The sequence below is a fragment of the Lynx rufus genome, unplaced genomic scaffold (genome assembly GCF_022079265.1).
Source record: "Lynx rufus isolate CCGP_SWC_20201006 ecotype Redwood Valley unplaced genomic scaffold, mLynRuf1.p SCAF_19, whole genome shotgun sequence".
In the NCBI taxonomy this organism is placed as follows: Eukaryota; Metazoa; Chordata; class Mammalia; order Carnivora; family Felidae; genus Lynx; species Lynx rufus.
In genome coordinates, this window is record NW_025814833.1 from 27159558 (window position 1) to 27181613 (window position 22056).

The window sequence follows — 22056 nt, forward strand, 5'->3', positions numbered from 1 at the left end:
TAGCAGTTCTTACATCATGGGGGTTGTTGTGAGCGTTAAGTGAGAAAATACCTGCATAGTACCAAGGTGACAGTAAGTGATTTGGCGATTCAATATTATAAATATTATATACAAGTATATAAATATAAATGCCTTAAATCGTTTTGGGAGCAAGCAAGAAAAAAAAATACTTACTCCCCCCCAGTCAAATACCCCTTTTCTCCTTCTTTCTTTTGTATGATTTGTCTTTCAAGTGAAATCATTTGTTGCTGTTTTCACACTGCACCATAACTCCTTCTACTACATCACAGGACAGAGCTTCTCAGACTTGCTTGAGAATCAGCAGAAGCACTTAGTACAAATACAGAATCCTACTCTTTAGACCCCTAAAATTATTTATAAATGAGCATTCTGAGATCAGATGTTTCCAGGACTGAAGATACTGGATTTGATCATTGGCTTTTTCTTTTCTTTATGTTTTATTAATTTTTCAGAGAGCGAGAGAGCGACAGAGTGAGAGCGAGACACAAAATCTGAAGCAGGCTCCAGGCTCTGAGCTGTCAGCACAGAGCAGGAGGCGGGGCTCGAACCTAACCTGAGCCCAAGTTGGACCCTTAACCCACTGAGCCACCCAGGTGCCCCATCATTGGCTTTTTCTACAATACACACAATGTTGTCTATACTTTTCTTTAAGAATCTAATCACAAACCTCCAAACTTGCCTCCTTGTTTTTAAGTCTGTTTATTTTGAAAGAGAGAAAGAGAGAGAGAGAGAGAGCGCGTGCGTGCGCGATCACACGGGGGAGGGGCAAAGAGAGAGGGAGAGAGAGAATTCCAAGAAGGCTCTGCTCTGTCAGCACAGGGCCTGACCTGAGGCTTGAACCCACGAACAGTGAGATCGTGATCTGAGCCAAAACCAAGAGCCGGACACTCAACCAACTGAGCCACCCAGGCGCCCCTCCAACTTGCTTTCTATGTAATGAGCATCCCTCTGACGTTTGCACTTTGTTCTCGTTTCTCCTTTGGTGGTTTTTTCTACTACTTTTTATTCTTTTGCTTCCGGCCTTGCTGCTGCAGTGAGGCTCTGTCCAGTTCCTGCTGCACACCTCACCCCCAGCACTCGTCTGGGTAAGTAAAGGATCTCAGAGCTAAAGTTTGCAGCCGCTCGGTATCTTTTTGTGAGCGAAAGCATATCGACATTAACCAACAGTTACTCAGTAACCGTTCCAACCCCTTCTTGAGGAGAAAAACATCTGCAGCCTTTTTTATTTTATTGGCCCGCTTGCTGCCTCCACAACACTGTGAAGAAACAGCCCCACCCTCCACACTGCCCTTCATCCTGCTGGGGAAGCCATACAGAGTCGAGAGACCCAAAAGTCCAAAAAAAAAAAAAAAAAAAGATTTTATCCGCCTTCCTCTGTTTTCCATGGATAAATGCCAAATCCCTCATACTTAAACTTTTCCCCCCCTTCCTTTATTTTGCCTCCTGGTTTTCCTTTGAATGAATGAATAAATTGTCCACCCCTCCAAATTTCCTCAATAACCTACCTCTGTAGCTCATTCCAGTGTTTAATCACCGTGGCAATAAAAAAGAGAGAAAGAAAGAAAGAAGGAAAGAAAGAAAGAAAGAAAGAAAGAAAGAAAGAAAGAAAAGGAAAAGAAAGGAAGGAAAGAAAGAAGGAAGGGAGGGAGGGAGGAAGGAAGGAAGGAAGGTAGGAAGGGAGGGAGGGAGGAAGGAGGGAGGGAAGTCTTGGCCTACAAAAAAGCTAAAATCTCTCCTGCTCTATCGGGAGATTGGTTCGGCTGTCTCCCCTCGTTACATGCATGTTGCTAGGATAGTACGAGTATTTTCAAGATGAATTCTCTGCCTCATCTTTTTTCAAAATGTGAGCAAGTCTCAGCAGCACTTCATTTGCGTTAGTAAACGCTGCCTAAGGAGAGAAAGGATAGGCTTCGAGAACACGCATTCTCATTAAAACTAAAGTTTATGGACTACCTACTCAGTGCAGGGCACTGTGTTAACCCCAGAGAAATAAAGAAGGGCTTGCCTCCAGGCACACGTGCACGCACGCACGCACGCACGCGTACACCCGTGTGTGTGACATCCAGAGAAGGGCGCAGACTAGAAGGATTCCTGAAATTCCAGGGAGGGTGCAATTCTCCCCCAAGGGCCCGGGTACTCACAAAAGGTAAGACTCCAAGCCCCGGAGAAAGGGTAGCAGAGAGCCTGGGGGAATTAATGTGGACAAAGACCAGGAAACAGGAATGAAAATAGTTTCAACTATTTGAGGGGGAAACAATTAGGAGACCGTTTGCCCAGAGCAGACAGTTTGTGTAGACTGGAAGGCAAGTGAAAGATAATAATGGAGCGGTAGACCTTAGTCTGCTTAGAGAGGGCCTTGAATGCTAGGCTAATTAGTGTAGCCTTATCCTATAAGCAGTAAGGAGCGCCACCCTCACAGATAAAAGAAAATAGGAGACCACTGGGGCTCCTGGGGACCTTCAAGGAAAGAAGCGGGGACATCGATTCCAAGAACGTTGTAAAAATGTCTCGAGTTTTTATCACTGTTCTCCATAGTCGTGACTTTGTTATTCACTTGCGGCATCAATGCCATTTGGGTTGACAACAAGAAGAGGAGAGCTAGGGAAATTAACCCTGCCCCCAAAGCCAGATGGAGGCGAAAAGGACCCTACAAAACGGAAGTGGCAGTAGTTTCCAAAGTAGGAAGATAGACAAGGAAAATGTCTGCGGCTCACCGAAGAGAGAAGAAATGTGGCCGATCTGGAGTCAGCAGGGAACCGCAAAATGCCTGTGAGGGCTTAACCGCGAGGAACCCTACACATTCCCCCGACAGCTCAACTTTTCCAGCAGTATCTGTCATGCTACTTTAGAGGAGGGGACTGTAAGGAGCATTGTTAAATGAATGCACCATTTTGTGAACCCCAGAGAGCCCTAAGAATATTCTGTAAACATAATTGACCCTTGAACAGCACAGGGGGTTAGGGGTGATGGAACCCTGTGCGGTAGAAAATCCACATATAACTTTTGACTTCCCAAACGTTTAACTGCTGTGGACCAGAAGCCTTACTGATAACGTAAACAGTTGGTTAAAACATATTCTGTATGCTCTCTGTAGTATATACTGTACTCTTACAAGAAAGCAAAGAAAAAAAATGTTATTAACGAAATCATAAGATGGGGCGCCTGGCTGGCTCAGTCAGTGGAGCCTGTGACTCTTGAGCTCAGCGTTGTGAGTTCAAATCCCACATTGGGTGTAGAGATTACTTTCAAAAAAATCACGTGGAAGAGGGGTACCGGGGTGGCTCAGCCGGTTAAACCTCCAACTCTTGATTTTGGCTCAGGTCATGATCTCACGGTTTCTGAGATTGAGCCCCACGTTGGACTCTCTGTTGACAGTGGGGAGTCTGCTTGGGATTCTCGCTCCTCCTCTGTCTTTGCCCCTCACCAGCTCCCTCTCTTTTTCCCTCCCTTTCTCTCAAAAATAAACAAACTTTTAAAAATCATAGGGAAGAGAAACTACATTTACAGTACTGTGATGTATTTATTTTTTAAATCTCTTTTGAAGTTTATTTATTTTGAGAGCGCGAGAGAGAGCTAGTGGGGAAGGGGCAGAGAGAGAGAGAGAGACAGGGAAAGAGAGAGAATCCCAAGCAGGCTCTGCACTGACAGCACAAAGCCCAATGCGGGGCTTGAAGCCACAAACCATGAGATCATGACCTGAGCCGAAATCAAGAGGTTGACGCTTAACTGACTGAGCCCCCCAGGTGCCCCCTGTGCTGTATTTTTTGAAAAGAATTCATACATGAGTAGACCCATGCTTCCCAAACCCATGTTGCTCAAGAATCAACCTGGTTCAACTAACTAGGATTGACTACCAGGTAACACGTAGGTTGATTTCTCGTGTGTCCTAGTTTGAAGGCACTGCTTGGGCAATAGTGGTTCCCGATCTCCTCACTCCTGTTTGAGGCAAAAGTGAAAAGACAACAACAACAAAATTCTTTTCAGCCAAGAGTTGACTGTCCTGCTAAGATAAGAGTTGCTCGGCTCTCCTCCTAATTCAGCATGGCTTCAGTATTATAAATGGGTGGCTGTCTGTCCAGGACTACTTGGAAAAGGCTTCTGTCTCCACAGATCTTCATTTCTAGCTGAGCTGCTCTCTCTGAGTCCTAAACTCACCCCATGTCTCCTTTTGTAAGTAGGAGATTGCCAATGTTTGCTGATAGGGCACAAAGGGATTGAGAAAGACCATGTGGCCTCCTTTCATCCACTCTGCCCCTTAGCCAAGTAGACAGGAAACACGGCTTTCTTCACTTTCTTATAATCTTCACTGCTCATGATCGCTGTCATGAGCATTTTATACCTGCTACATACTAGATACTCAATAGTATTTGCTGAACAGGTGAATGAATGAATACCAGGTACTGTCCTAGGTTCTGGGCATTTACCAGTCAAGAAGACAACAGACAGAAATCCCCACTTTTATGGAGATTACATTATAGTGACAGAAAGGAAGCACCCATAAAGTTCTACGTTATATCAGACCCAGCACCGAGGACACGAGAACTACTCAACAGATGTGTGGTGAAAAGAGAGACTCGAGTGTAACAATGCACCTAATTTATGTTTCTCCTCCCCCTCGGTCTCATTAAAAAACATTTAGCATCCTCAAAAAACTAAAACTAGAATTACCATATGATCCAGCAATTCCATTCCTAGGTATATGCCCAGCATTGAAGGCAGAAACTTGAACAGATATTTGTACGCCAATGTTCACAACAGCATTTTTCACAGTAGCCGAAAGTTGGAAACAACCCAGGTGTCCGTGGATGGATGAATGGACGAACAAAATGTGGTATATGTAGGCAAATGGAGTATTATTCAGTCTTTAAAAGGACAGAAATTCTGACACACGCCACGACATGGACAAAGCTTGAAGACGCCACGCTAAGTGAAATAAGCTGGCCACCAAAAGACTAATACAGTAGGGTTCCACTTAAACGAGCTGTCTAGGGTAGTGAAATTCATACAGATGGAAAGGAGAAGGGCCTGTTGTGGGGGCCTGGGAGGAGGGAGGAATGGAGTTACTATATAATGGGCACAGAGTTTCAGCTTTGTGAGATGAAAAAGTCCTAGAGGTCTGTTGCACGGCAACGTGACTATGCCTAACACTAATGACCTACACACTTCAAAATGGTTATGAAGGTAAATTTCACGATATGTGTATTTTACCGCAATTAAAAAATTGTCTTAAACGCTTATTAAACACTCTTCTGTGAGAATTGTGCAAAGATGAACAAACACAAACACTCTGCTGGAGTTTACATTGTGACACAGACCCTTCATGATGTGGCCGGGCGTGTCAAGGCCATACGGACAAGAGAACACAAACATTCGACCCAGATATGGAGAGGCAGCTGGGTATTTACATTACCTAACAGAGCAAAGGTGAGTGCGTTTGGGGATGGAAGGAGGGTGGGCTGAACCATTTCTCAAAAGTATGCCAACGCCGTTGCCTGTCATACGTCGCAAACCTACAGTCCTTTCTTTCGAGTCTTGAAGCATTAGGATCTTCCACAATTCCTTACAAGTAGGCAAATATCCCAGGAAGGGACAAGAACGGTTTTGAGCTAGCGGTTTGCTTCCTGTTTTATATTACAGGGCTCCAGGACGAGAGGGGAAGAAGTGGGGGAGGCAAGGTGATGGGTGGGCAACCAAAGTCAACTTCCCATTTTCACACCCAAGTGCACGAGACTGGGGACGCAAAAGATACTGATGTGACAAGTCCACAGGCAGACAGGTTTACAGGGGCTGTTCCCCCCTCAGGTGATCAAGAGCAAAGGAAACCCATCTTCACACATTGGCCCTGACCAGCCTCCGGAGGTAGTGACCTCCATTCCTGATGCCAGAGCTACTCCAGCGGAGGCTGCGGTGGGGATGGGGGTGTTTCTCCAGCTCCATATTCTATGGGTCTCGTAACAGAGACAGCTGGGTGAACCTCCTTGGCCCCGCCAGGACAGCCATGCCTCAGTCTCTCAGGCACCACCAACTGTGTGTAGGAGATTCTAGAGCGAGATCTCTGCACTTGCCATGAAGAAAGAGTCTGCTGGGCAGGATCCTTTAAACCACGTCACAAATGCGTTTTCATCTCCTTAAAGGAACAAATTGTTTTTAAGGACTTCAGCACATTGTTTATGAGTCAATGGAACCGGCTAATAACAAATGGGTCTTATCTATTCACGAAAGCAAGTCTCTGAGGATCTCTCTTGGGAACCACTGTGAGTAGTTAGTTTGAGTTATTGTACACATAGACTTCAGCTAATAAAAGGGTATGTTTTAAAACACTCCAGAATTCCAACCTGTCACTAATTCAGATTGGTCTGCCTGCCCCCACCCCCATTAGTCCAAATAGATGAGATTTTGCTGAGGCAGATTTTTCAAGTCATTTGCAAATGGTAAAGAAAAAGAGGAGATCTCTCTCTCTCTCTCTCTCTCTCTCTCTCTCCCTCTCTTAATTTGAGACACACTGTTTGACATCTCACTATTAGGATCATAGGTGACAATTTCTCCCAACTTGTTATTTACCTTGGTTCCTCCCGTTACCAAGTTGCATTATAACCAGAATGGGCCCTGGCTTTCTTGCCTAGTGCCAAACAGCTTTGTTTTTCCTAGACTGACTCTCTTTCAGTTCCATGAAAGTCATTATTAAGCTAATGCCAAATTAAATTACATTTTATTCGTTTGTAAATGGACGGGACACACGCTCCTCAATGCGATAACTTGGAGGTATTGTAGAAGAGGCTCTGGCCGATCACTCTCTTCAAAACATCCCTTCGGCTTGTAATACCTGTGATGTGCTAGTTTCGAATGGTGTTTTTCCAAGATCAGCAAGCTATAAACCACATGGCCCCCCAAAAAAAAAAATGTTAGCCCTAAGCTAATTTCAGGGACTTGTTTATACATTTATAATTTATACATTTATAAATATAAATGTATATTTAGCTTTTTTTTTTTTTTTTAATCAGCTAAGGAGCGCTTCAGCTCTAAAGCCCGTGGGAGCTCATCACACCAAGGTCGCAGACTGTATGCAGTAGCTGGCGTTGCCCAGGAAGACACAGAACTGGGTTCAGGAGCTTCAAATAGGTCTTCGGTTTCCTATGTATATGTCGATTGGTTGTTGCGTCTGCTTCCTGTATCACAGGAGTTGTGACTTGCTGGTGGGAAAGCATTTGGGGAGCCACAGGAATAAAAGAGGAACGGAGGTGCTGCTCTGGTTCTGGTTCTCAGCAATAGAAAGGGAGGGTCAAGGCTGTGGTGATGTGAGCTTCCCGGCCGGCATCAGGGAAGAAGTGCGACTGACCGTCGGAGGCAGTTTGGTGCTGAGGGGGAAGGTATTCTGAAGCCGGCTTTGTAGCCCAGATACTGTATCATCCCTCACCTCCCAGCCTGCACCTCGTGGAACGAGCTTGAAAAGCTTACATACGAGGCAGGCAGCTTATAACAACAAAGGGATTCCCCTTCCAAGAAGTTTCCGGTCTGAGATGACACATGTAGTACAGAAATGCTCTATTGTTAAGCAACCAAATATATGCATTAACCAAGGGATAGAAAAGCATAAGCATTTTAGCTTCAAAGGCAAAGTCAGTGAATCTGAGATGCACAGTCTTACAATTAAGACTTCAAAACCAATTTTCAGAGTACAAGTAGATACAAGCCAATAGAAGAGGGCTGAAGTAAATGCAGGATCAATGATGCTGGGGCCAAAGCAGCAGAATCTGAGGGACGCGCCGTTCTTACTTAAAGGATTCCTTTTATTCGTGCAATTGAAATCCACTACCTCCTCTGTGAAGTCCTTCCTGTCCCTGGCTCTTTCTCCGGCTATAATACGGGTCACCCTTTGCTTTGGGCCTCACTCTGCCCTGGTACATGCTCACGTCATGTCGCCCATAACGACTTACTGCATTTCTGTTTCCATGTCTCATTAGGCTTTAAGTAATTTAAGGACAACGTCACATTCTTCTGTGTGTGTCCATCACCCTAGCTCAATACCTGGCACGTAGTAGGTGCTCAATATGTTTTTTTTAATGGATGATATCCCATAATGCCCTGTGGTGAAGAGGGCACCAGCTCAATACATGTGCCTGTTAGAGTTATGTCAAGCCAATTTAGGGCCCTGCAGAAGAAAGAGAACTGTAAATTCCCAGCTCCTAAATCAAAGGTTGAAAGCTTGCTCCTCCCTAGCCATAGCTCCTTGATATGGCTCCTGATTAATAATCTGTTACATCCTCAAAAGGGGTCATTTTAAGGTAACCCAACAGAGCTCCCATGACCTACTGACCTTGTTATATCACCAAAAAGGAGCTAAGTTGGGGTCAAAGGATGGAAGGATACTTTGCTGTGACTCACATATTACCCAGAAAACTTTGGCTTCCTGGAATTCATAATAAAAATTCCAAATCCCCGGCAATAACTTCCCAACCCCACATTTCTTGCTAACACAGCAGAGTAACACTGGATTCTATGCCAGGCCTCCTGACCTTTTGTTAATTGCAAAATAAACAGATCTCCAGTTTAGAGGGGCCTTCTCCTTTTACGGGCTCCCCGCAGTGTAGGCACTGCTTGAATGGTATTTATTTCTGCCATATTTGCTTTCCAACACTTGTTCGGAGCAAAAGGCAGGTGTCCGGGAATGGAAGGAATAGGGATTGGAGCAAGAGGAAAGAGGCAGGTGCCCTCACATCCTGAATGAAGTGTCCAATTTACTCTTCAGAAGGGGCTAAGTATATCTGTGCCGCTACTCTTGTGCCCAGCCCTGCCCTCACACAACTCACTGCCAGGTCGGGGAAACAGACGTGTACAAAGTGCTAAGCACCAGGGCGGAAGCACAGACCAAAAGCTGGGGAAACCCAGAGGAGAGATGACTGTTCCCTGCCGGCCATTGCTAGTGATTGGCATAGGAATATGATAGGGAAGGGCGGCAGTAACATCATGAAGATGTGGCCGTAGGTCGTGGGTCTCGGCAGTTTTGCAGGTTCGGAAACTTAACTTTACGTGCTGCTTGCTCTAGGGCTGATCGGACTCCAAGAGATTGACTCGTGATGCGCCAGAAAGATAAATACTAATATAGATATAAGCTAACTTTGACTCACCGTGTATTTACTATATGCCAAGAAACGTTGTGCTTGACGTGAATTATCTCATTTAACACCCACAGCAATACTGTGAGAAAGCCACTACACCACCACCACCATGTTTATTTATTTTCATTTTTTAATTTTTTAAAAATATTCTTCGTTTTGGGGGCGCCTGGGTGGCTCAGTTGGTTAGGCGTCCGACTTCGGCTCAGGTCATAAACTTGCGTTTTGTGGGTTCGAGTCCCGTGTCAGACTCTGCTGACAGCTCAGAGCCTGGAGCCTGCTTCGGATTCTGTGTCTCCCTCTCTCTCTCTCTCTCTCTCTCTCTCTCTCTCTGCACCTCCCCTGCTCGTGCTCTCTCTCTCTCTCTCAAAAATAAATAAAGATTAAAAAATGTTTTAAATATTTTTCATTTTTTAAAGTTTATTTTGAGAGAGAGGTAGAGGGAGCAGGGGAGGAGCAGAGAGAGAAAATCCCAAGCAGGCTCCTCACTGTCAGCACACAGCCCCACCTGGGGCTTGAACTCATGAATGGCCTGAGCTGAAATCAAGGGTCGGACACCCGACCGACTGAGCCACCCGGGCACCCCACCACCGTCATTTTTAAAATAAATAATCAGAGACTCAGGAAGATTCTGACTTGCCCAAGCTGGTCAAGTGAAGATTCTTATAAAAGTCTGTCTGATTTGTAAAACCCGCGTTCTCAACCCCTACACACAGAGTCACTCATTATTGTACAGTGAAAACGTGAACTGTTCGCTACTGTGTGCATTCTCTCCCCAAAACGGAAAACGATGGAAACTGAGTTAAGTCCTGAAGATTGTTTGCTAAGTGTCAAAATCAGAACAAGGGCCTCAATAACTATTCCACATGAGAGAATAGTTAAGAGTCCTCAAGCTATGCCAGCCTAGTGAATTAGACTCCTTCACCCCTGCTCAATAGATCCCAGACTTCAAGTGATCAGTCAGGACGCTCTCTCCTGCCAAAACCCCAGTGATTAAGTCCAACTCTGCATTGCTGCATTTTCTGTCCTTAAATACCCATATTTGGGCCCTGCCTTGAACCTTGGTCAATGACTAGGGTCTTAGACACTATCCTTGCTTAATGTCTTCCAGCTTTCTGAAAGCTGTATCCTGCTCTTTCTAAATCCTACCCCCTGCCCTAGGGCTGCTCCGCTTACCAGATTGTCCCTCCTTGAACTCCTGATGACCACATTTATCCCTGAATTACCTATTTCCTTTGGACCCCCCAGCTGTCCTCACCATAGTTCATTAATGTATTCATTTAACTAGTCTTCACTGGGTGCCTACCATGTGCCAAGCGCCGTGCTAGGGGCTTGAGGGACAAAAAGGAGGGACGTCTCATGCTACCCAGGATTATCAGTCAAGGTCTGGGCAGGAAACAGATGGCACCTTCAGAGTGAGTAATCCGGAGCATTTCATAAAGGAGCTGTTGACAAAGGTGCAGGTGGAGAGTGGGAACCTCACAAGAGGTGGGGTCATACCTGGGAGATAGTAACAGCAGGGAGCTGTTACCCACCTAGGTCTAAAGGGCCAAGGAGAGCGAACAGCGTGCAGATATAGAAGCTGTGGCCTTCGGTAGAGAGAGATAGCCACTGCCAGTCCTTGGCCCATCAGGAGAGAGCCTGGGGAATAAATGCTCCAGCTTCGCTCTCCTCCCACCCTCCGATCTCCAACTGGTGCCAAACACAACCAGAAGTCAGGAGGCGAGAGAGTCCACGAATGCAATCAGTTGGGTCAGTCTCCCGTCGCACAGAGCAGGGTGAAGAGCAGATCTGGGCATCCAGTGACACTGTGCGACTGGATTATTTCCTCCCTCGCCCCGGTCCGCTCCACTTATGGTTCCTTCCACTTTCCCCCTCCTCTTTATTCCGTACTGCCAAAGATCCCACTTCTTGTCATGCCACGTGAGCCATCCCAGTCTTTACATTAAGTGAGCTTTCCAAAGACTCCCTGACTATTTAATAACAAAACCAGATCACAGCCCTGACACCCTGTTTCCTTCTACCTCATTCTCTGTAAGACAGTGAAATGCTAACATCATGATGATGATGATGATGATGGCTGTCGTTTTTTAAAACTCTTATGACGTGCAAGGAACCATGTGCTTTACATAGAACGCCTCACTCTGAAAATAGCGCACCCAATCTCGGGCAGGAAAAAAACCAGACTTCCACCGGACAGGTGAGAATAAAGACCAACTTCTTACCTTCACAGATAGCAGAACATTTTTATGGGTCCCATTTCCATTCTGCCTCTGTCACCCTTGAATTGCTGTGTACCAGATGCAAAGAGGATGTAGTTAACACATTCTAATTATGGGCTCTGGGAAGAGAGCTGCTTTTATGGAATGCACTCCCGCTGCCACTTTGGCTTCTGTTGCAGAGGCTGCTGAGTGTGCTAAATGCTCTCCAAATGCCCAAGGGGCACCCTCAAGATTTGAACATGCAAACAGAGGAGCTTAATTATGGATCCTGAGAACCAGAATGATTCCGTTTACAGCCTTAAAGTCCTGATAGGCAATGTAAGTGTTTAGGGGAAAACTCAAACTGCACCTAAGGGTCACGGCAGTTTCATCAATGATTTAACACATCCATCCAGTACACTTCCCCCCAAAGTTAGAGAATCCGTAAAGGAAGCCAACCTCTCTACTTGCCAGACCTGGAGGGGGAAGGGTATAGGGTGAAGAGAGGCTGAACACAAGCCCAGCAGGCATACACACACACACACACACACACACACACACACACACACAGCAGCAGCAGCAGTTTACCTTTGTTTGCCAAATATTTACCCAGTAGTATGTAACCTACATCAGGTCAGGGATCTTTGTCTGCACCCCACTCACCCACCACAGTATCTCTAGCACCCTGCATGGCGCCTGATACATAGTAGGTGCTCAATAATACGCGAATGAAATGGAGGGAGGTTTCCTCTGCTGCCCAAAGACTCCTTAATAAGCCCTGAGATTCGGGTGCCTGGGTGGCTCAGTCAGTTGAGCATCCTACTCTTGATTTCAGCTCAGTGGGGAGCCTGCTTGGGATTCTCTCTCTCCTCTCTCTCTCTGCCCCTCCCCCACGCTCTCTCTGTCTCTCAAAATAAATAAATAAACATTTTTTAAAAAAATAGCCCCTGAGATTATATCAGTTGGAAATTTCCTTGGGCCTCTGGAAGGTACTATCCCTCCCATTCCCTCATTCCCTGGAGTATAACACTTTACCTTTCCCATAGCATTTTTCCAATCATGGTCGAAATAAGTCTTTTCCTCGTATTCCTTCAGCCCAAAGCTACTCAAAGAAGTCGACTGAGTATGGTGAGACCCCCTTAAAGATGTAGAGATTTACTCCTTTGCGTTTGGATATCTTAGTGTTGTAGTTGAGCCTGAGAGACTCTTAGGAAAGATAACAGGCCCAAACCTCGCTTGACACACTGTGCGAAAGTTAATGTTAACTGTTTCTGCACCAGTGAGCCTTTCATTATTCAGTTGCTGCCCCCGCACCAGAGATGTGGGGCAACTGACAAGATGGGTAATGAGCTTTCATTTCCTTTATACCAAGTCAATTAAGGAAGTGGGTGGTCTCCACTTATTTTGTAGCTTATTCAGATCAGTAACCTTCTTTCTTCCTTGCAGAAAGTCTTTCCGATGGCTGGAGAGTCAGGGCCAGAAATAGTCTGGCTGCATTTATGCTCTGTGTCTTGCTCAGGGGAAGGACATGCCTGTTACACCAAGGATTTGCAAGGTGGTCAATTTGCTGCAAGCAAATCAAATCAGACTGGGAAGCACTCTAACTTTCTAATACATTTTATTTCCAGACCCTTAACTGAGATCCCCAAGGTGGTCTACTTAGACTAACTAGATTTCAGCCCAACGTGCGTAACCTGCTAGATCGGTAAGTTCCTTGGGGCAACTTACAAACGTCTGTCTTATTCAGCGCCAAGTCCTCGGTGTCGAGCTCAGTGTCTGGCACATGGTAGGCAACCGATAAAATATTGATGGATAAATGAAGGAATCTTTTCTAGCTCAACTTCTAATCAATTGACTGGCCCAACACCACAGTAAATATTTTAGGCATCTCCCCAAAGAAAGACCAGTGGTGAGGCTGACGACAGGCAACAACTTCTATTCTTTTCTGGATCCGAGCGGGTCCTTTATTTAGATCGTGCGGTCATCCAATGTATTGAAATGTTTATTGAAACACGTACCATGTGCCAAGTACAGGGGATGCAAATGCGAATAAACTGTGTTCCCTGCCATCAAGGAGTGAGGTCTCTCCAGGGAACAGATAATAAAATGATTGCAGTGTTATCTAATAAGTACCGCGAGAGGGGAGACGCCGAGGGCCGTAGGAGCACAAAGGAGGGACATCTGATTTAGACAGAGAGGTCAGGAGAGGCTTCCCAGAAGAGGCAAGGATTAAATCGAGTTTTGAAGGGCACGTGGGAGTTAGCTAGATGAAAAAGGGATAATTCTTTGTGGTGAGCGGCCATGTCCTGTGCGTGGCAGATTGTGTAGCAAATAGCATCCCTGGACTCTGCCCACTCAGCGCCAGCACCAGCCCCCTCCCCTGGGCTGTGACAACCAAAAATGTCTCCAGACATTGCCAGATGTTCCCTGGGGTGCAAAGTCACCCCCAGTTGAGAAACAGTGCCAAAGGTATGTGTGAAGAAGTGATAGAAGGTGAGATTGGAAAGCCAGGCAGGGGTCCAGGTCATGAAAGTCACGTGCACTGTGATAAGAAGTCTGGACTTTGTCCTGAAGGTCACAGGAAGCCTTTGAAAGATTTCAAGCGAGAGGACAATGTGCTCGAATGTGTGTTAGGACCATCACTCTGGCAGCAAGTGTCGAGTGTAAATTTGAAGGGGATGTGTGGCGAGACTGGAGGCGCGGTGATGAGTTGGGAGACCCTTGCAATCACCCAGAACAGAAGTGATTGGAGCCGGCGCTACAGCAATGGCAGTGAGAATGGAGGGAAGAAGGAAGGTCTGAGAAATGTGAAGAGTCACATTCTTCGGATTTAGTGATTTCGGGATCCGGGGGGGGATGAGGGAAAAGATGTGACTCGCAAGTTTCTAGTTTCAATAATTGGATCAGTTCTAGGGCCCATTCACAGGCAAAGGGGACGTAAGAAGAAAATCGGGTTTGGGGAGGACCATACATTTTATGACTGGCACGTTGACTTTGAGCTACTATGGGACATTCAAGAGAAAACGTTCCGAGGGGAAAGTGTTATACTGGTGGGCATTAAGCAGGGAGTTACAGGATCCGCTAGGGTGGATGGCTCCTGAAAAGGAGGTACGTGACAGCCTGTCACCTACGGAGCATTCGCTACTAGCCTTCATTCATTTAATAAACATTTACTAGGTGCCAGACCCCAGTCTGGGTGCAAGAAACACGAAGAAAAGTAAGACAGAGCTCCCGCGTTCCACGTTCTCACGGTCCGTAGAGGGAGACAGATGAGGCAACACGCGATGGTAAGGGTTGGATAAGTGCGGGGATGGATGGATGCAGAACGCTGTGAGGGCAAGAGAGGAGGGGCATCTCCCGGAGGGGGAAAGGCCGAGAAAGTGCACGGTGGAGGCAGCAGGACGCAGAGGTGCAGAACTGCAGGGGCCATGAGAATGCCCCTCGCCAGCCTCCAGCGACCTCGGTGTTTCTCAACCTCAGCATCGTCCGAATCACGGGCCGGCTGGTTCTTTGTCGGGAGCGTGGGACGTTGAACAGCACCCCCGGCCTCTACTCGCTGCGTATCAGGAGCAACCTGCCCTGACTTGTGACAATCGAAAATTTCTCCAGGTGCTGCCAGATGTCCCCTGCTGGGACAAGATCAGCCCGGTGGAGAACCCCTGCACGCCGCAGAGCATACTTTGACCAAGGGCCCGAGGTGCCGTGTTCATCGCGGAGTGTGCCCGAGGCTGCAGTCCCCGCGGGCAGGGACTGTGCAAGGCAGGGGCGCTAAGACAAGCCTGCGGTGGGGACTCCACGGAAGAGCTCAGCAAGTGCTGCCTCCCAGTGAAGGGGCGTTCTGGGCATACTGGACAGCATGACACACGGGCATGATGGCGACAAAGGCCATAGAAAGGTGGGGAGTAATGGGAAATGTTGTAGGCATTTCGGTATCGCTGCAACACAAAGTGGAAGTGACCGGGGAGGACGTGAGAGGGGGGCGGGTCTCAGCAGAACCATTCCAGTGCCTTCAACCTTTTTAATTCAAGTTCTATTCTCCAAGCCTTTCATCATCTCTTCCGAGCCTTCTTCAAGCTCACTACATCCGCCTTTAAGCTAAAAGCCCAAACCGTCACACAAAGTCCATCAAAATTCCTCATTCAAAGGGTCTGGCTGCTTGGGAGAGACCAAAGCGTTTGCTGCCTCATAGTCCCTCCACTCAGGATTCCAATTTACACGGCCCTGAATGGGAATTACTTGCAGGGAAAAAGATCTAATCGCTACTTGGCCCTTGCCCTGAAAACTCTTTCATTCAATCCAAAAAACATTAACAGGGACCGTTTTTCCCCTAAGGAGAGTTAATCATTACCCCAACCTCCTCCTCTCTACTCTCCCCTCCCCCGTGTGTGCACCCAGGGGAGTTCTCTCTCACGCACACACACGTGCACACCCAACCACACACACATGCACACGCGCACACACACACACACACACACACACACATACACACAGAGGAATAATCCAGACATGTCCATGAACATGAGGATCGAAAAACCAACAATAACGTGGCCAGTGTGCAAATGTTCTGACAGCTAAAGCCTTGAATTCAAATCCCAGCCCAATCCCTGCATGATCTATGGCAAGTGACTGAGCCCCAATTTCCAATGACTCATAACCTGCATGAAAAAGCACTTTGAAAAATACAAAGTACAGGACAAGTTATTATTATTCAACTCGGGTCAAGTTAGGGGTCCAAAACTACCTCTTTGATGCCCTTCAGAATGTTCTGTGCTTTTCCAGGCCTCCTCACCCAGGTAACGAACGTGAAGAAATCCAATGGGTCTTATGAATAGGCAGAGAAACAGCTGCCCAAAAGCTTCCCTGAGGGAGAAAAGTATAAGCAAAATAGGACTGGTGACACCAAGCCCCGGAGTGGGTTCCTCATTCATTCATCTTTGCGAAACCGAAATTTCTCTTCCTATTTCCTAAACCCACTCTCGAGGCTTGGCTCATCTGTTCTTACTTCCTCTACCTTACTTGGCTTGGGAATTCATCCCTTAAGTCGCTCTATATTTTTGTCTACATGTTTACTGTCTTTCGCCCCGACTATAAATGCAAGCTCCATGAGAACAGTGTTTGGTTTTCTTTGCTACTAAATGCACTGGTCTATCAGCGGGGGCTGATATGTGCACAATGTCTGGCACACAGCACACGCTCAAGAAATCCCTGAATGAATGGATGGATGAATAAATAATGAAACACTGGACACCAGCAATGGCTCCCTAGCTGGGCCTCCAGCCCCCCATCGCTCCAATCCCGTATGCACCTCCCTCTCCCGCTTTACCTGAGTGGGGGTGAGGAGTAAGACGATGTCACCTGGAACAGGTAGTAAAAGAGCATGAGCCCCACCCTCAGGAGTGCAAGAGTAATACCCAGGGGGCTTTTAAACCTCTCTAGAACTCTCTGAAACGTGCACTTGGAATTATACACACAGGTAAGTCCTTCCCAAAATGTCTTCTGTGGAAAAGTAATCCCACAAATGCTTCTCGACAAAAAAGTTCCATGATCAACAAACTTTGAGAAACACTGGGTGAGTAATTAATTCTACACTTAGGGCACTGACACATTCCCGGGGTGTAGTAGCATATTAAAGGCTCCCGAATGTCAGATAGAAAAGAAACGTGCTTAATTACAGAACCCTTTTAGCATATAATACCTGCAGAAAATATTTTAGGAAGTGATCATAAGAAAGTTACCAGATTATAGGGCACCTGGGTGGCTCCGTCGGCTGAGCATCCAAATCTTGATTTCGGCTCAGGTTCGTGATCCCAGAGTCATGGGATCGACCCTCTCGTTGGGCTCTGCGCGGAGTGTGGAGCCTGCATAAGATTTTTCTCTCTCTCTCTGCCCCTCTTCCACACTCACTCTCTCTCTAAAACAAAAGGAAGAACGTTCTCAGATTTCTAGAAGCCTTAGATCACTTTTCGAGATTTGTTTTCTGTCTTCTGTCTGCTTGCAGTTAGGTATCACCAGTAAAACCCTCAAAGCAAAATGGAGCCTTCTTTTTCTTTTTTTTAAGTAACCTCTACACCCAACATGGGGCTTGACCCCGAGGTCAAGAGTCACATGTTGTACCGACCGAGCCAGCCAGGTACTCCCAAAATGGAGCTTTAAAGGAAAAGGAACCTGAATGTCCAACAGGAGCTTCCAAAATTAGGGTGGGGAGAAGGGCTGGAGAGACGGCTTAGGCAGAGAGAAACTCAAGTAGAGAAATCAGCTAGCGAGAACTGCGAAAAAAAGGAAAAAGCAAGCTTTTTATGAATCACTCTCTCAATGACCATAATCAGTCTTTCTCTTCCCACACTCCACTGAAATTGCACTTACCAATGGACTCCTTACTGCAAAACTCAATGGGCACTTTCCTGTCATTAGCTCTCAGATGTATGTGACACAGTCAACGTGCCCTTGTTCTTGCAACATTCTGTTCATTTGGCTCCAACAATGCCAGAGCCTCCTGGTTTGGGTCCTACTCTCTGGCTCCTCCAGCTCAGTCTCATCATATCTGTCAGTCCGTAAATAGTGGGGTACGAGGCTGTGTCCCAGGACCGCTTCGCTTCTCGCTGGGCACATCATCCCGAGCAGTCTCACGTACCTCCGTGGCTTCAAATGTCACGTGCGGGCTGGTAAGTCCCCAAATGTGTATTTCATTTTTTTAAGTAAGCTCTTTGCCCAATGAGGGGCTTGAACTCACGACCCTGAGATCAAGAGCTGCGTGCTCCGCCCACTGAGCCAGCCAGGTGCCCTCCAATATGTATTTCCTTTTTTTTTTTTTAATTTTTTTTTCTTTCAACGTTTTTATTTATTTTTGGGACAGAGAGAGACAGAGCATGAACGGGGGAGGGGCAGAGAGAGAGGGAGACACAGAATCGGAAACAGGCTCCAGGCTCCGAGCCATCAGCCCAGAGCCCGACGCGGGGCTCGAACTCCCGGACCGCGAGATCGTGACCTGGCCGAAGTCGGACGCTTAACCGACTGCGCCACCCAGGCGCCCCTGTATTTCCTTTTTTAAAGCTTGTTTACTTATTTATTTTGAGAGAGAGAGAGAGACAGAGAGAGGCAGAGAGAAGGAGAGAATCCCAAGCAGGCTCTGTGCCGCCAGCATGGAGCCCGACACGGGGCTCGATCTCATGAACCCATGAGATCGTGACCTGAGCCAAAATCAAGAGCCGGACGCTTAACTGACTGAGCCGGCCACGTGCCCCCCAAATATGTATTTCTAGTGTAATCTGTCCTCTTGGTTTCCAGACCTTAATATCCAGCTTCCTCCTCAACGTTTAAACTTGAACTTACAGCCAACACGCCCAAATCTGAATCCGTCCTCTTGCCAGGATCTCACAGGAAGCATCACCCAGCTGCCTAGGTGAGATCCTGAGAGTCCGGTTCTACTCCTCCTGTCTCCTGCTCCACATGCAGTCGACCAGCAAGTCCTGTCAGGGAATTCTCCTAACCACTTCCGAAGTCCATCCGCTTCTCTTCAACCCCACTGCTACTGTCATTCTCACTTCAGGCCCCCAAGTTCAGACCAACTCCTTACAGAACTCACTGCCTCTGATCCCGTCCCTCCCTGCTCACCCGTCTGGTCACACGGCAACAAGAATGCAATCACTGTCTTCCAACACGGATTTGGTCTTATCCCCTCTGCTTAAAACACTTCGGAAGGGCCGGAATCAAAAATTAAAACTCTCTCACATGGGGCGCCTGGGTGGCTCAGTCAGTTAAGCGTCCGACTTCGGCCCAGGTCATGATCTCGCGGTTCATGAGTTCGAGCCCCACGTCGGGCTCTGTGCTGACTGTGCTGACGGCTCCGAGCCTGGCGCCTGCTTCGGATTCCGTGTCTCCCTCTCTCTCTGCCCCTCCCCCGCTCATGCTCGCACTCTGTCTCTGTCAAAAATAAGTAAACTTAAAGTTTAAAAAAATAGTGCGTTATAAATGTTAGCTTTTAGTAGTAATATGATCTCTCTAACCTTATCTCCTGCCACTCCTTCCCCCTCTCTCTATTCTCTAACCATATGATGTCTTTCGGTTTCTTACAGCATGACACATTCTGTTATCTTTTTTTTTTTTTTTTTTAATGTATATCTCCATGGCTTCTCGCACATTCACAGAATTGTGCATTAATGACCACGCTCGATTTTGGAACGTTTTTGTCCCTTCAAAGAGACACCCCCCACCCCTGAATCATCACCCCCCCACCCCCTCCCCATCTGCTCCAGCTCTAGGCAACCACTAATCAATCTCCTTTGTGTCTCCACGGATTGCCCTACTCTGGACTCCTCAAATACGCGGAACCGCACAACATGTGTTCTTTCGTGACGGGCTTGCTTCACTGAGCGCCATGTCTTCAAGGTTCCTCCACGTGGCAGCACGTGGCAGGGCTTCCTTCCCTGTTGCGGCCACACCGTGTCCTCTCCTTGCCTGACCTTTGTACACAGCATCCCGCTGTCAGTAACTCGTGGCTTCTGTCCACCCCGACCCACATGGGTAACTCCCACTGAAACTTCACCTCTCTAGTTTAGATGCAAGGACAAGATGTCCTCCTGGAAGCCTTTGATGGCCACCTCCTCCCGCCTACGCTCCCCCTCCAGTCTGGGTTAGGCAAGCCTGCTACGTGCTTCCCCTGTCGCTTGTCTTTCTGTCTGTCTTCCTCCCAGACGGCCAGCTCAACAACAGTGAGGGCGATGCGTGTATACTGCTCATAACCCGTACCCATGTGGTGCAGAGTAGACACTCGATTGCTTTGTAGAAGTCACGAAATGGGAACAGGAGGGGATGGCCGGGAACAGAAAGACAGCAGGGCAAGGGGACGTTTGCTGATGTGCTACCCGACTCGACTTCCCAGCACTGCTTTCTGCAAGCGTGATGTCCTCAAGCAAGATACCGGGCCTCAGTTCTTCTTCTATAAAATGAAGGGCTCGCCTGAATAATCCCTACTATCCCTTTTAGCCCTGACACTGATTGCTTACAAGTATATGTTAAATTAGTCCTATCATTATTAAGGAGAGCCAGGATGCCAAATGCATTAAAAATGCATTTCTCTCAAATTAATGCAAAATGGCACTGTACAAATAGTACTTTTTTTCCCTCATCGCATTAGCAATATAACATTTACCGAGGTCAAATAAACAAAAAATTAAAATGATGTCTTACATTAGAATGGTTAAGGGATACAGCCTCCATCAACTAGAAGCTTCTGAATCCTCTTTTAATCAGTTCTATCCTGACACTTGATTGAAATATTAGCAATAAGTGCTTCTGCATTTATCAGCATTTAAAGACCTGAATTAAGGACTGGCCTGGCTTTATCGGATGGAATGGAAAGTAGGAGGCACCCCTCTGGCTCAGAGAAGCACTTTCCAGTTCCATCAGCCCAGCCCAAGCTATTTTGAGTGGGCTCGCTGTTAGTGAACACCATTGTGGCTCCTTGCAGGTCTGGACTGCTCTCCATTAGAGCAACTGGAGCCAAAGGTGGGCAAAAGCAACAACAATAAAGATTTAGAATCACAGCGCAGCCTCTACATGTGCCACACTCAGGTGTGTATAATACCCAATAAGTCACACGTATCAAACACCGTACTGACCCTTTACGTATGTCATCTCATATCCTGCTCATAATAACCTTATGGGATAGGTACTATTGCTCTATTATTATCACTGTCCTCATTTTACAAATGAGGAAAGCGAGCCAGACGGGCTGAGCAACGATCCAGAGTCATGCATCTAGTAAATGGTAGAGCCAGGGGTTTGAAACCAGGCCTTTCCGGGCACAGAGGCATGGCCTATGATAATACTGGACATATGCCTCCCTCCCACTATTTAATAAGCGTTCGTTTACGTATCTTTCTCTCCCACTGTGCCTATGAGCGCCCTTGGGGTTTGAACCACCGGCACCTAGCGTAACGCCCGGCACGTTGGGTCCTTCGTTCCTTCAGAACATATCTATCGAGTGTGGACTGTAAGCTAGACGCTGGTTACAGGCGTTGGCCAATGCCGCGGTGACCAAGGCGGGAAGATCCCCGGCCTGGTGGAGCTTCCATTCAGGTGAAGGAGACAGACGAGGAAACAAACCAGATTTTCGATATTTTAAATAAAACAGAGCGGGAAAATGTGATTAAGAGTAGCTTGGGGGTGGGGGTGGGCAGCGTTTGGTGAGGCTAAGGTGGTCGGGGAAGACCTCTCCGAGCAGGCGACCGCTCGTTGGAGCTGAGACCTACCTGATGGGAAAGAGCCAGCCCTAAGAGGCACCGGAAGAAGCGTGCTCCCGCCAGAGGGCCGAGAATGGACAAAGGCCAGGAGGTGAGCAAGGGTTTGGCACATTTGAGGATGGCAAGAGGGCTAGTGCGGGTGAAGCCCAAGCAGCAGAGGGTTGGGCGGTAGATGGCGGATCGTGCGGGGACTGTGGGCATCCCGGCACCTCCTGGGGTCCCCACACTCAGCATTGGGACCGCTGCCCCCTACTGATTCACAACAGGAGCAGAGTGGAAGACGCCCGCGGTTCTGAAGGGGCTTCAGAAGCAGGATCTCAGGTATGGGCCTTCCCCACACCCGCTTGCTCTTTTCCCTGCAGATACGTCTCTTCGTCGCCTACTTCCATTTTTTGCCCTGACTCCTCCTCCTCCTCCTCCTCCTCCTAGTCCTCCACACACACCTCTACAACCGCTTAAGCACGCAGGCCGTCTCTTTCC